The following is a 13,289-nucleotide window of genomic DNA, read 5'->3' on the forward strand; positions in this document are numbered from 1 at the left end:
ATTACATATTAACAGAAATATGATCATTTTTATGAAAAATAACTGCATTTTTCTAAAACAGAACCAAAAATTTGTGTGAAGAGTGAGCTTGTTTTACATTTTTGGAAATCTTTTTATTGTCTGGCATAATAGAATATAGCTTCTCTATCTGTTTTATTTTCTCAAAAAGAAATAAATAATAACTATACTTATTTAATTTGACATTTCCCTTGAGCTAAAGAGAAAGATGTCAAAAGAAAACTTGTGACAGCCCTGGCCTGTGTACTTTGGTTGGGTGTCCTCTTGCAAACTGAAGTACTGTGGGTTCAATCATGTCACGCACGAAAGGCAACCAATTGATGTTTCCCTCTCATGTCAATGTTTCTCCCCCTCTCTTTCTGCCTTTCTTCCCCTCTTTCTAACAGCAATGAGAAAAAAAATCTTTGGGTGAGGATAAAAAAAACACCTGGGACATACACTTAAGAACATACTCCACTCCAACTAGATAACTTGAAAGAAAAAAATAAGGAAAAAGTTCTGTTCAACAGATAAATTTATCTTTGCTTCTCCTCTTCTTCTAGCAGCCACTTGGGCCTTCAAAATGGCAGCTTTTCCCTGACCAGCCCCTGAGCCTTGGTTTTTATTCTTCATACTCTTTAACACTGGTGAGTTTTTTAGCATGTCAGGCAAAATCAGAAAGTGTATCTTGCTCCAATAGATATATACCTGCTCCAGCTGTGCTACTTGGCCATCTCTCTATGTGACTGTGATGTCAGACATCTGGCAGTTCATGTTGTCTTCTGCTTCAATTAGCTTTCCATGACTCACCTCACCAGTGTTTGTCTCACATGTTACAATGTGAGCTTCGGCTTCATGTAGGACTTCAATCAGCACACCAATAGACATCTTAGCAGGAAGAGAGTTCTACTCCAGCCTCTTCTTCCTTCTTGGTGTGATGGGGTGGGGGTGGGGTGGTGGCAGCAACTCAGGTTACTGTGAGAGCATCAGTTTTCCTATCTTCTCATAGGAGAAGATATTGGCCAGACTTCTGGTCAAGATGGAGTTGCAGGTAGACTCACTTTGTCTCCTCACACAACCATAACAAGGATAGCCATAAGAAGGATAACAACCAATCTAAATAACAAAAAACAACCAGCACTGCCAGAAAATTAGACTCTGTAGAAGTCTGACAACCAAGGATTTAAAGAAGAAGCATTCATTTAGACTGGTAGGAGGGGCAGAGAGGACATGGTGTGGTGCCATGAGGCAGTAGCAGATGGTGGCAGAGAGGCAGCTGCAGTGGTGCCTGTGAAATGGGCAGCCCCATATTGACATGCAGTGGATACAAACTGGAACAACTGGGGAGTGACTGATCTCAGCCCCAGGCCAGACCGTGCAACCAAGGGTTCCAGCAATGGAAGAATAAAGCCTTATACTGTCCGGCTGTAAACCAGTGGGGATGGGTGCAGTGGAAGAAACTGCTGGTCTCTCAGGAGAGTCCATTTAAAGGGACTGCAGAGTCCTAGAATGTCTGTAAATGTACCCACTCTGAGAATTAGCACCAGGGCCGCAACCAGAAGGGTGCCAGACACTTATAGAAAAAAGGGGAAGTGATTGGAAATGGGGCAAGAACCAAGCAAGTGGCATTGTTCCCTCTCTGACCCCCCCTCTCCACACACAGCACCACAAAGCAGGGGAGTGGGCTGCCCTACCTAATGAATACCTAAGGCTCTGCCCCTTACAACATAACAGGTGTGCCAGTCATGGGAATCTAAGTAGTTCTACCTAATACATAGAAACATAGGAAGGCTGCCAAAATAAAGAGACAGGGAAATAAGGCCCAAATGAAGGTATGGATGAAAAGTCCAAAGAACTTAGAGACATGGAGATAGCCAACCATCAGGTGCAGAGTTCAAGGCACTAGTGATCAAGTTGCTCAGAAAAATAATTGAGTGTAGCCACCAAATAAAGGAAGAAATGAAAGCTATACCAAGAGAAATACAGAAAAATACACAGGGAACCAACAACAAAGGGAAGGAAGCCATTGATTCAAATTAATGATTTGGAACAAAAGGAAAAAATAAACATTCAACTGGAACAGAATAAAGAAATAAGATTTCAAAAAAAATTAGAAGAGGCTTAGGAACTTCTGGGACAACTTTAAATGTACCAATATCCAAATCATAGGGGTGATAGGAGGAAAAGAGGAAGAACAAGAAATTGCAAATTATTTGGAATAATAATAAAAAAAAACCTTCCCCGACCTGGCAAAGGAAATAGACATACAAATCCAGGAGGCTCAGAGTCCCAACCAATTTGGACCCAAAGGGCATCACCAAGACACATCATGATTAGCCCTGGCTGGTGTAGCTCAGTGGATTGAGCACGGGCCTGTGAACCAGAGGATCGCGGTTCGATTCCCAGTCAGGACACATGCCTGGGTTGCAGGCCAGTTCCCTATAGGCCAACTCCCAGCAGGGGACGCATGAAAGACAACCATACATTGATGTTTCTCTCCCTCTCCTTCCCCTCTGAAGATAAATGAATAAATAAATAAATGAATAAATTTAAAAAAAGACACATCATGATTAAAATGCCAAAGGTTAAAGACAAAGAGAAAATCTTAAAAGCAGCAAGACAAAAGGAGAGAGTTACTTACAAAGGAGTTCCCATAAGACTATCAGCTGATTTCTCAAAAGAAACCTTGCAGGCAAGAAGGAGCTGGAAAGAAGTATTTAAGTCATGAAAGGCAGGAACCTACATTTAAGATTACTCTATCCAGCAAAGCTATTATTTAGAATTGAAGAACAGATATAGTGTTTCCCAGAGAAGGCAGTGCTCAAGGAGTTCATCATCGCCAAGCCCTTACTATATGAAATGTTGGAAGGACTTATCTAAGAAAATGAAAAAGGATCAAAACTATAAACAGTAAAATGACAACAAACTCACAACTACCAACATGGGGATCTAAAAAAAACAAAAACAAACTGGACAATCAACTGAAACAGGAGCAGAGTCATAGAGATGAAGATCTCATGGAGGGTTGTCCATGGGTAGGGGGCTGTGGGAGAATGGAGGAAAAGGTACTGGGAATAAGAAGCATAGTTGGTGGGTACAGAATGGACAGCAGTGTGTTTGGAGTAGTATGGAAAATGGAAAAGCCAAAGAACTCATATGTACAAACCATATGGACATGAAGTAAGAGGAGAATTTCTAGAGGGAGTACCAGACAGAAGGGGACAAAGGGGAAAAGTACAGGACAACTGTAATAGCACAATCAATAAAATATACTTAATTAAAAAAAGAGAAGAGATTATAGCCCCGGCCCAGGTGGCTCAGTTTGTTGAAGCATCATTCTGTAACCAAAGGGTTGCAGGGTTTGATTCCTGGTTGGGGTACATAGCTAGGTTGTGGGTTTGATCCTCAGTCTAGGCATGTACAACCCCAGGCCAGGCACATAACTATTCCTGGTCTTCGTGTGTGTGATCCCCAGACCAATGTGTATGGAAGGCAACTCACCTATGTTTCTCTCTTGTATCAGTGATTCTCTCTCCCTCCCTCTCTCTCTAAAAACAATGAAAAAATGTCTTTGGGTAAACATCAAAGAAGTTTTTTAAACAGTAGATAAGAACAAGAGTAAAATATGCAAATAACTTTTCAGTGTTATTATGGAAATAGTTTGCCCCTTGAAGGACACCCTAAAATTTCTCAGGATTATTCAGAGTGCCTAGACCACACTTTTTGAGCCACTGTGTAATCATATCCTTAGCCATGAGCATCATTATCTGACATATGATACACTCATAAAAGACATTTGTTGAATTAATGAGTAAAAGAACATTATATCCTTGTATTTGTTTTTTTGTTTTTTTATTTTTTTGCAGTACATGTAGGGAACAACCTATACATGTTTCTAAAGGGAGGTTTCCTCTTTCATTTATTCTCAGTCCTAAAAATTTTGTGGTTGGAAGACAGGGAACAAATATGTGAGGCCATATCGCAAAAGTGACATATTTGATTCAGATCAAATTAAGGCAAACTTGTGAATTGGATGAAGTTTTTGGTATTCCCTTATTTTTTGTCATAGAATCAGAAAATCCTTATTGGAAGTGACCTGCAAGATGATTATGCCTACCAAGGCATGAGGCACAGTTTTATGAAACTATCCTTTCCAAATTGGATAATATGTACCCCTGAGGGGCGCTTGGTAAAGTTCCAAGTGTATTTAAATCCGTGGAATAATTCTGGAATATTGATCTTACTTAAAGTTTTCAGGATACCAATATTTAAATAATTACATTAAAACAAATATATGTCACAAAATGCACTGTAAAATGAATTGTCTCATTTTTCCCCTTCATTCTGACATGTGACTTGCAGAGCAGTAGAGTAGGTATTGATTTGGGACAAGAGAATGGGGGCAGAACTGACATGACAGTAACCTCCTTCTGACCTGAGGCTCTACAAATCATCAGGCTTTTCTGATCACTATCTTTAATTCTTCATTAGAACGTGCTTCAAGTAGTCAGTCACTAGTTCAAAGAGAATGAAGAGACATGTGGAACAGAGTTGAACCCAGCCTAAAGCCTGGAGCCATGACAAGCAAATCTGAAGTACCACACACAAACAAACAAACAAAATTACATACTTGTTCTTTCATCCTTTAAGACTTTGATTTCGGTTTATGTGGCAAACACTGACTAACACAGGAATTGATACCTAGAAGTAGGGTACTAGTAATAGAAATATACGCAGTATGGGCTATGAGATCAGCTGATAGGCAATAACCAAATCATTATAGAAAAATAGAAAGTTGTGAATTGTACACTATGTTATGTACAGACATACCTCAGAGATACTGTGGTTCAGCTCCAGACTACCACAATAAAGCAAATATTGCAATAAAGCAAGTCACACACATTTTTTAGTTTCCCAGTGTATATAAAAGTTATTTTTACACTATATTTTAGTCTATTGACTGTGAAATTACATTATATCTAAAAATATATTAATGGATACCTTAACTTAAAAACACTTTATTGCTAAAGAAAAGCTAAGCTTCACCTGAGCATTCAGCAAGTCTTAATCTTTTTGCTTTGTAGGGTCTTATCTCAATATTGAAGGCTGCTGACATCAGGGTAGTGGTTGCTGAAAGTTGGGGTGACTGTGGCAAATTCTTAAAATAAGACAAGACTGATGTTTGATGCAACAATCGACTCTTCCTTTCACGGACAATTTTCTCTGTAGCACGCAATGCTATTTGATAGCACTTTACCCACAGTAGAGCTTTTTTCAAAATTGGAGTCAATCCTCTCAAACCCTGCCACTGATTTACCAACTAAGTTTGTGTATTCTAAACCATTAGTTGTCATTTCAACAATCCTCACAGCTCTTCACCAGGAGTAGATTCTATCTGAAGAAACCACTTTCCTTTGCTCATTAATAAGAAGCAAATTCTCCATTAAAGTTTCAAAATGAGATTGTAGTAATTCAGTCAAATCTTCAGGTTCCACTTTCTAATTCTAGTTCTCTTGCTGTTTCTATCACATCTGCAGTTACTTTCCCCTCAAACCTTGAAGCCCTCAAAGTCATCCATGAAGTTTGGAATAAACTTCTTCTATAGTCCTATTAGTGTTGATATTTTTGACCCCTTCCCATGAATTGTGAATGTTAATGTCATCTAGAATGAGGAATTCTTTCCAGAAGATTTTCAATATACTTTGCTCAGATCCATCAGATAAATCATTATCTATGACAGCGATAGCCTTACAAAATGTTATTTATTATATAGTAAGACTTAAAAGTCAAAACTATTCCTTGATCCATTAGATGGAGAATGGATGTTAACAGGCATGAAAACAACATTAATCTCTTTGTACATCTCCATCAGAATTCTTGGGTGACCAAGTGCATTCTCAATAAGTAGTAATCTGTGACATAAATCCTTTCTTCTGAGTAGTAGGTCTCAACAATGGAACTGAAATATTCAGTAAACTATGTGGTAAAGAGAAACAGATGTGCTGTCATCCAGACTTTGTTGTTCCATTTACAGAGCACAGGCAGAGTAGATTTAGCATAATTCTTAAGTGCACTCAGATTTTGTAATGATAAATAAGCATTGGCTTCAACTTATTAAATGAGTATTGGCTCAAACTGTATTAGCCCGTTATAAGAGAGTTAGCCTGTCCTTTAATGCTTTGAAGTCATTCACTTCTGCTTTCTAGCTCTGAAATTTCTAAATGCCATCTTGTTGCAATGTAAGGCTGTTTTATCTATATTGAAAAATCTGCTGCTTAGTGTAGTCACCTTCATTAATTATCTTAGCTAGATCTTCTGGATAAATTGCTGCAGCTTCTATATCAGCTCTTGCTGCTTCACTTTGCACTTTTGTTATGTAAATGGCTTCTTTCCTTAAACCTCAGGAACCAACCTATGCTAGCTTTATAGAATTTAAGATAATTAGAGCCTTGTTCTGGATTAGGCTTTGGTTTAGGGGAATTTCATAGCTGGTTTGATCTTCTACCCAGACCACTGAACCTTTCTCCGTATCAGCAACAAGGCTGTATCATTTTCTTACCATTTGTGTGTTCACTGGAGTAGCACTTTTAATTTCCTTCAAGAACATTTCCTTTGCATTCACAACTTGGTTAATTGTTTGGATCAAAAACCTGGCTTTTGGCTTATCTCACTTTTGACATGCCTTCCTCACCAAGCTTAATTATTTCTAGCTTTTGATTTAAAGTGAGAGATGTGCAACACTTCCTTTCATTCAAACTCTTAGAGGACACTGTAGGATTATTCATTGGCCTAATTTCAATATTGTTGTGTCTCATAGGAGAGGGAGACAAGGGAATGGCTGGTTGGTGGAGCAGTCTGAACACACCCAACATTTATTGATTAAGTTCACCATCTTTTATGGCTGTGCTCTGCGGTCCCCAAAACAATTACAACAGTGACATCAAAGATTGCTGATTACCTATCAACATAACAAACAATATCATCATCATAACAATAATAATAATGTTTGAAATATTGCAAGAATTACCAAAATGTGACACACAGACAAAGTGAGCAAGTGCTGTTGAAAAAAAATGGCACCCACCAATAGACTTGCTTCATGTTGGGTTGATGTAAGACCTCAATTTATTTAAAAAAATGCAAAAATGAAAAAGGACTCATGGACATGGACAAAAGTGTGGTGATTGCTAGGGGGAGGGGGGTACACTGGGACTAAATGGTAATAAAAAATGCAATAAAGAACAACAATAAAGTAAAATTTTAAAAAAGATTAAATTTTAAAAAGTAGCATATATGAAGAACTATAAAGCAAAGCACAGTAAAGTGAGGTATGCTTATAATTGTCAACCATATGGTAAGACTGTCTTCTGTAGTAACTAAGGACACAAAAATATTTATAATAACTTGTGTTGGGTGAGAACATTTTAAAGCAAAATATTGAAGAATTAGCTGGTTCCTTTAGTAAGGTACTATAAGGGTGACATGAACTCAGAAAAGGTTAGTTTGTAAACAAAATAGAGCCCAGAAATTTTGAGATTTGTAGGGTTGAGAAATGAAACTCTTTTTTTTTTAGCTTAAATTAAAGACAAGTCTTTGAGACTCTGCTCAGGAAAAGACCTGATCCTGTACACTCCCATTAATATACAGCCTCAAGGCAAATGTAAACCCAAGACTTTGGTAATCATACCTTTCAAAAGACATCTTAAATGATTAAAATGTCCCCTATAGAAGGTTTTAACTGGAAAAGTCCTTCTGCGTAGATTAACAGTATAGTTCCTTAGAAACCTATTAAACTTAAAGGACTTACAATTAAGTCTATGAAAAGATCCATGTCCAAAAACATGGAAGTGACTGGAGTCAAATACATCGAACATGTGCATAGCTTTTGGAATAATTATATTGGCAGAAGTATTGCCAGGCTTAATTAAAAGCCTATGACAGGTTATAGAAAGACTAAAGGGCAACCAACAGTCCATAAGCAGGGATTAGGCAGAGAAAGTTGCTCAGCAACCAGGAAGGACATATCATCACTTCCTTCTTCAGATGTGGCCATGAGCGGTGGTCAAAAAGGAAGGAACTCTTGGCAGGGAGGGAGGGAGCTAAGAGCAATGGAGAATAGTGTATTGAAAGCTGCTCTGAGGACACAGAGCTGGATCTACTCCCTTATCTATGACCTGGTAACATTTTCTCAGTAGGATTTCAGAATTACAGTGGGTTAGTGACTGTTACGTGCCTACCATTCTTGATCTGACAAATGTTGTTGCTTTAACCTTTCCCTCTTCCATCATTGCCTGTTAGGTATGTAGTTGTGTATGTATGTATGAGCATAGGAGATGAACAGACAACTTGTCTTTTTAATTTATGAGTCTCTAAACCAAGAGAAGTGCCATCTGGAACTGATGTGGTAAGATCATAAGATTCAGGACTTTGAGCCTGATATTGGGATTAGACAAGGCTTTGGGGAGTCTTAGCATGGAAGTGAATATATTTTATGTCTGGGGGTAAATAATTGTGGTCGAGAGGGAAAGCAGTGATCAAGTGGATTACTTGTCTCAATTTTTTTATTTCCTTTGGCATGTGACTTTGCAATATAGTAGAGCAAACAAAATATATATCTTGACCTGCTGACTTTGGGCTCAGTTGTATGACATTCTTCAGCCATCAGAAGGACACTGGAGGTGATACTTGCCTTACCAGGCATGGCCTCTTGCACTCCTCTATCTGCCATAAGTAGAACATGCCCTGGGGCATTACCAGTACAAGAACAATGAGAAGTCCTTGGATCAGGCCTGAACCCAAGACACAGCTTTGGTCAAGGCTGGCCTACCTCAGCCAAGCCCACCCAGTGACAGTCAGCCCACAGAGCCAAGAGTGAGAAAAAAAAATACTATCATAAGTCCTGAGATCATTGAGGTTGCTTGTTATGAAAAAAAAGAAGACTAATATAAAGTAAGATACAACTTACCACCATTTTTATAGATAAAACTTAAACCTTCAAGGACATGTCACACTTGCATTTGACCTATTGAGACTATATATTCAGACCTCAAGGCCCACTGGATATTTCCATGGCTGCTAAGAGTTTTTCAGGGAAACTTCTATTTATTTATTTATCTTTAGTGGACTGAGATTTATGACCATTATATGGTCACAGAATATACTTATTTTTAGGGAGGTAAATACATATTCCAACAAATACAGTCAGTTTGTTTTTTCAAGGTATTATTGCTTTTTAAGTTTATTTACTTATTTATTTTTTAAAATTATGTTATTGTTGTTCAAGTACAGTTGTCTGCGTTTACCCCCCACCACTGTCCCCAACCCCAATCATTTCTGCCTCCCTCCCCTGATTCCACGACCCCTTTGTTTTGTCCATGTGCCTTATATAGTTGTTCCTTAAAACCCTCTGTCCCTTTCCCCCATCACTCCCTCCCACCTCCCCTCTGGTTACTGTCAGTTTGTTCTTAATTTCAATGTCTCTGATTATATTGTTTTGTTGATTAGGTTCCACTTAAAAGTGAGATCATATGATATTTGTCTTTCACTGCCTGGCTTATTTCACTTGGCATTATGTTTTCCAGTTCTATCTGTGCTGTAGCAAAGGGTAGAAGCTCTTTCTTTCTTTCTGCTGTGTAGCAGTCCATCGAGTAAATGTACCATAGTTTTCTGATCCATTCATTCACTGATGGGTACTTAGGTTGCTTCCAGCATTTGGCTTTTGTAAATTGTGCTGCTATGAACATTGGGGTGCATAGGTTCTTTTGGATTGATGTTTGGAGGTTCTTAGGGTATAATCCCAACAGTGGAATTGCTGGGTCAAAACACAGACCCATTTTTAATTTTTTGAGGAAATTTCATACTGTATTCCACAGTGGCTACACCAGTCTGCATTCCTGCCAACAGTGCACTAGGGTTCCCTTTTCCCTATAACCTCTTCAACACCTGTTGTTGGTTGATTTTTTAATGATGGCCATTCTAACCAATGTGAAGTGGTATCTCACTGTGGTTTTAATTTGCATCTCTCTGAAGGCTAACGATACTGAACATCTTTTCATATGTCTCTGGACCCTCTGTATGTCCTCCTTGGATAAGTGTCTGTTCAAGCCCTTTACCCTTTTTTAAAATTGGGTTGCTTATTTTCTTAGAGTGAAGTCATGTGAGTTCTTTACATATTTTGGAGGTCAAACCCTTGTTCAAGGTATAAATGGCAAATATATTTTCCCATATAGTTGGTTCTACTTTCATTTTAATGTTGTTTTCTTTAGCCATGCAGAACCTATTTATTTTGATGAGGTCCCATTTGTTTATTCTTACCTTTATGTCCCTTCCTCTAGGGACATATTGGTGAAAATATTGCTGGGTGGAGTACCTGAGATTTTCCTGCCTGTGTTTTCCTCTAAGACTCTTATGGTGTCACGACTTATATTTAAGTCTCTTATCCACCTTGAATTTATTTTTGTATATAGTGTAAGTTGGTGATTTAGTTTCTTTTTTTTTTTTTTTTGCATGTAGCATCCAGATCTCCCAACACTATTTGTTGAAGAGGCTATTTTTATTCCATTTTATGCTTCTGCTCCCTTTGTCAAATATTAATTGACCATAGAGCATGGGTTTATTTCTGGGCTTTTTATTCTGTTCCATTGGTCTAAGTGCCTGTTCTTATGCCAGTACCAGGATGTTTTGATCACAGTGGCCTTTTTACGCAGTTTGATATCAGGTAGTGTGATCCCTCCTACTTTGTTCTTCTTTCTCAATATTGCTGCAGCTATTCTGGATTGTTTATGGTTCCATATAAATTTCTGAAATGTTTGTTCTATGTCTGTGAAATATATCATTGGTACTTTAATAGAGATTTCATTGTATCTATAAATTGCTTTGGATAGTATGGACATTTTGATGATGTTAATTCTTTCAATCCATGAACATGGTACATGCTTCCATTTGTTTGTTTCTTCCTTAATTTTTTCGCTCAGTGTTGTGCAGTTTTCTGAGTACAGGTCTTTTATCTCCTTGGTTAGGTTTATTCCTAGGTACTTTATATTTCTTGTTGCTGTATCAAATGGGATTTTTTAACCTGATTTTTGTTTCTGATATTTCATTGTTGGTGTACAAAAATGACTTTGATTTATAAATATTGACTTCATATCCCACTGTTTTGCCAAATTCACTTATTAGGTTGAGCAGTGTTTTTTTTTGTGTGTGTGTGGAGTCTATAGGATTTCCTATGTACATTCTCATGTCATCTCCGAACAATGACAGTTTTGCTTCCTCCTTTCCAATTTGGATGCCTTTTATTTCTTTTTCTTGTCTGATTGTTGTGGCTAGAACTTCTGATACTATGTTGAATAGGAGTGATGAAAGCTGACATTCTTCTGACATTGTTTCTGATCCTAGTGAAAAAGATTTTAGTTTTTGCGTATTGAGTATGATGTTGGCTGTAGGTCTCTCATATATGACATTTATTATGTTGAGGAATGCTCCTTCTATTTCTACTTTGCCGAGTGTTTTATCATAAATGGGTGTTGTACCCTGTCAAAAGCTTTTTCTGCATCTATTGATATTATCATGTATTTTTGTCTTTGCTTTTTTTTATGTGATGTATTACACTTACTGATTTGCGAATATTGAACCATCCTTGCATCCCTGCGATGAATCCCACTTGGTCATGGTGTATGATCTTTTAAATGTGTTGTTGGATGTGATTTTACATCACATCCTCAACAATATTTTGTTGAGGATTTTAGTGTTTATGTTCATTAGCGATATAAGCCTGAAGTTTTCTTTCTTTGTTGGGTCTTTATCTGGTTTTGGAATTAGGATGATGCTGGCTTCATAAAAATAGTTTGGGGGTCTTCCATCCTTTTGGATTTTGGAATACCCTGTGAAGAATAGGGGTTAGCTCTTTCTTACATGATTTGTAAAATTCTCCTGTGAAACTGTCTTGTCCAGGGCTTTTGTGTGCTTTTTTGTGTTTCGATTACTGCTTCAATCTCATCAGCTGTTATTGGTCTGTTCTGGCTTTCTGTTTCTTCTTCATTCAGTTTTGGGAGATCATATTTTTCTAGAGATTTGTTCATTTCACCTAGGTTTTCAAATTTCTTGGTATGTAGTTTTTCATAGTAATTTCTTACAATCCTTTGTATTTCTGTGGTATCAGCCATAATCTCCCCTCTTTCATTTCTGATTGTGTTTATTTGGGTCCTCTCTCTTTTTTCTTGATGAGCCTGCTTAAAGGCTTGTTGATTTTGCTTATCTTTTCAAAGAATCAGCCCCTGTATTTACTGATCTTTAGAATTGTTGTTTTAGCTCCTATGTTGTAATTTTGCTCTGATCTTGGTTATTTTCTTACGTCTACTTGCTCTGGGCTGTATTTGTTGTTATTCCTCCAGTTCTTGTAGGTGTAGTGTTAGGTTGTTTATTTGAAATGTTTCTATCTTTTTTAGGTAGGCCTGTATCTCTATGAACTTCCCTCTCAGGAGTGCCTTCACTGTGTCCTGTAACTTTTGGATTGTTGCGAGTTCATTTTCATTTGTTTCTAGAAACATTTTTTATCTCTTCCTTGATCACATTCTTGACCCACTCATTGTTTTATAGCATGTTATACAATCTCCATGAGTTTGAGTGCTTTTGAGTTTTTTTTTCCTTGAGGTTGGTTTTTAGTTTCAGTCCCTTGTGGTCAGAAAAATGCTTGATATGATTTCAATTTTCTTGAATCTGTTGAGGCTTGTTTTGTGTCCTATCACATAGTCTATGAAACTGTTCCATGTGCATTTGAAAAGAATGTGCATTTTGCTTCTTTGGGATGAAAGGCTCAATATATATCAGTTAAGTCCATTAGATCTAGGACATTGCTCAGTCCCACAATATCTTTGTTGATATTTTGTTTGGAAGATCTGTCCATTTTTGACAGTGGGTTGTTAAAATTCCCTACTATAATTGTGTTGCTGTCAATATCTTTCTTGAAGTCTTCCAAGATTTTCCTTACGTATTTGGGTGCTCCTATGTTGGGTGCATATATATTTACAATGTTTATGTCTTCTTGATGGATTCTTCCATTGAGTATTATTAAGTGACCTTCTGAGTCTCCTTTAGGGCCCTTGTTTTGAAGTCTGTTTTGTTTGACATGAGTATAGCTACCCAGCTTTATTTCCCTGTCCATTTGCTTGGAATATTTGTTTCCAGCCCTTCACTTTCAGCCTGTGTACGTCTTTTGTTCTGAGGTATGTCTCTTGTAGGCAGCATACGTGTAGGTCATGTTTTCTTATCCATTCAGCTATTCTATGTCTTTTGAT

The sequence above is a fragment of the Sturnira hondurensis genome, unplaced genomic scaffold, assembly GCF_014824575.4.
Source record: "Sturnira hondurensis isolate 20B ecotype Veracruz unplaced genomic scaffold, ASM1482457v3 Scaffold0022910, whole genome shotgun sequence".
In the NCBI taxonomy this organism is placed as follows: domain Eukaryota; kingdom Metazoa; phylum Chordata; class Mammalia; order Chiroptera; family Phyllostomidae; genus Sturnira; species Sturnira hondurensis.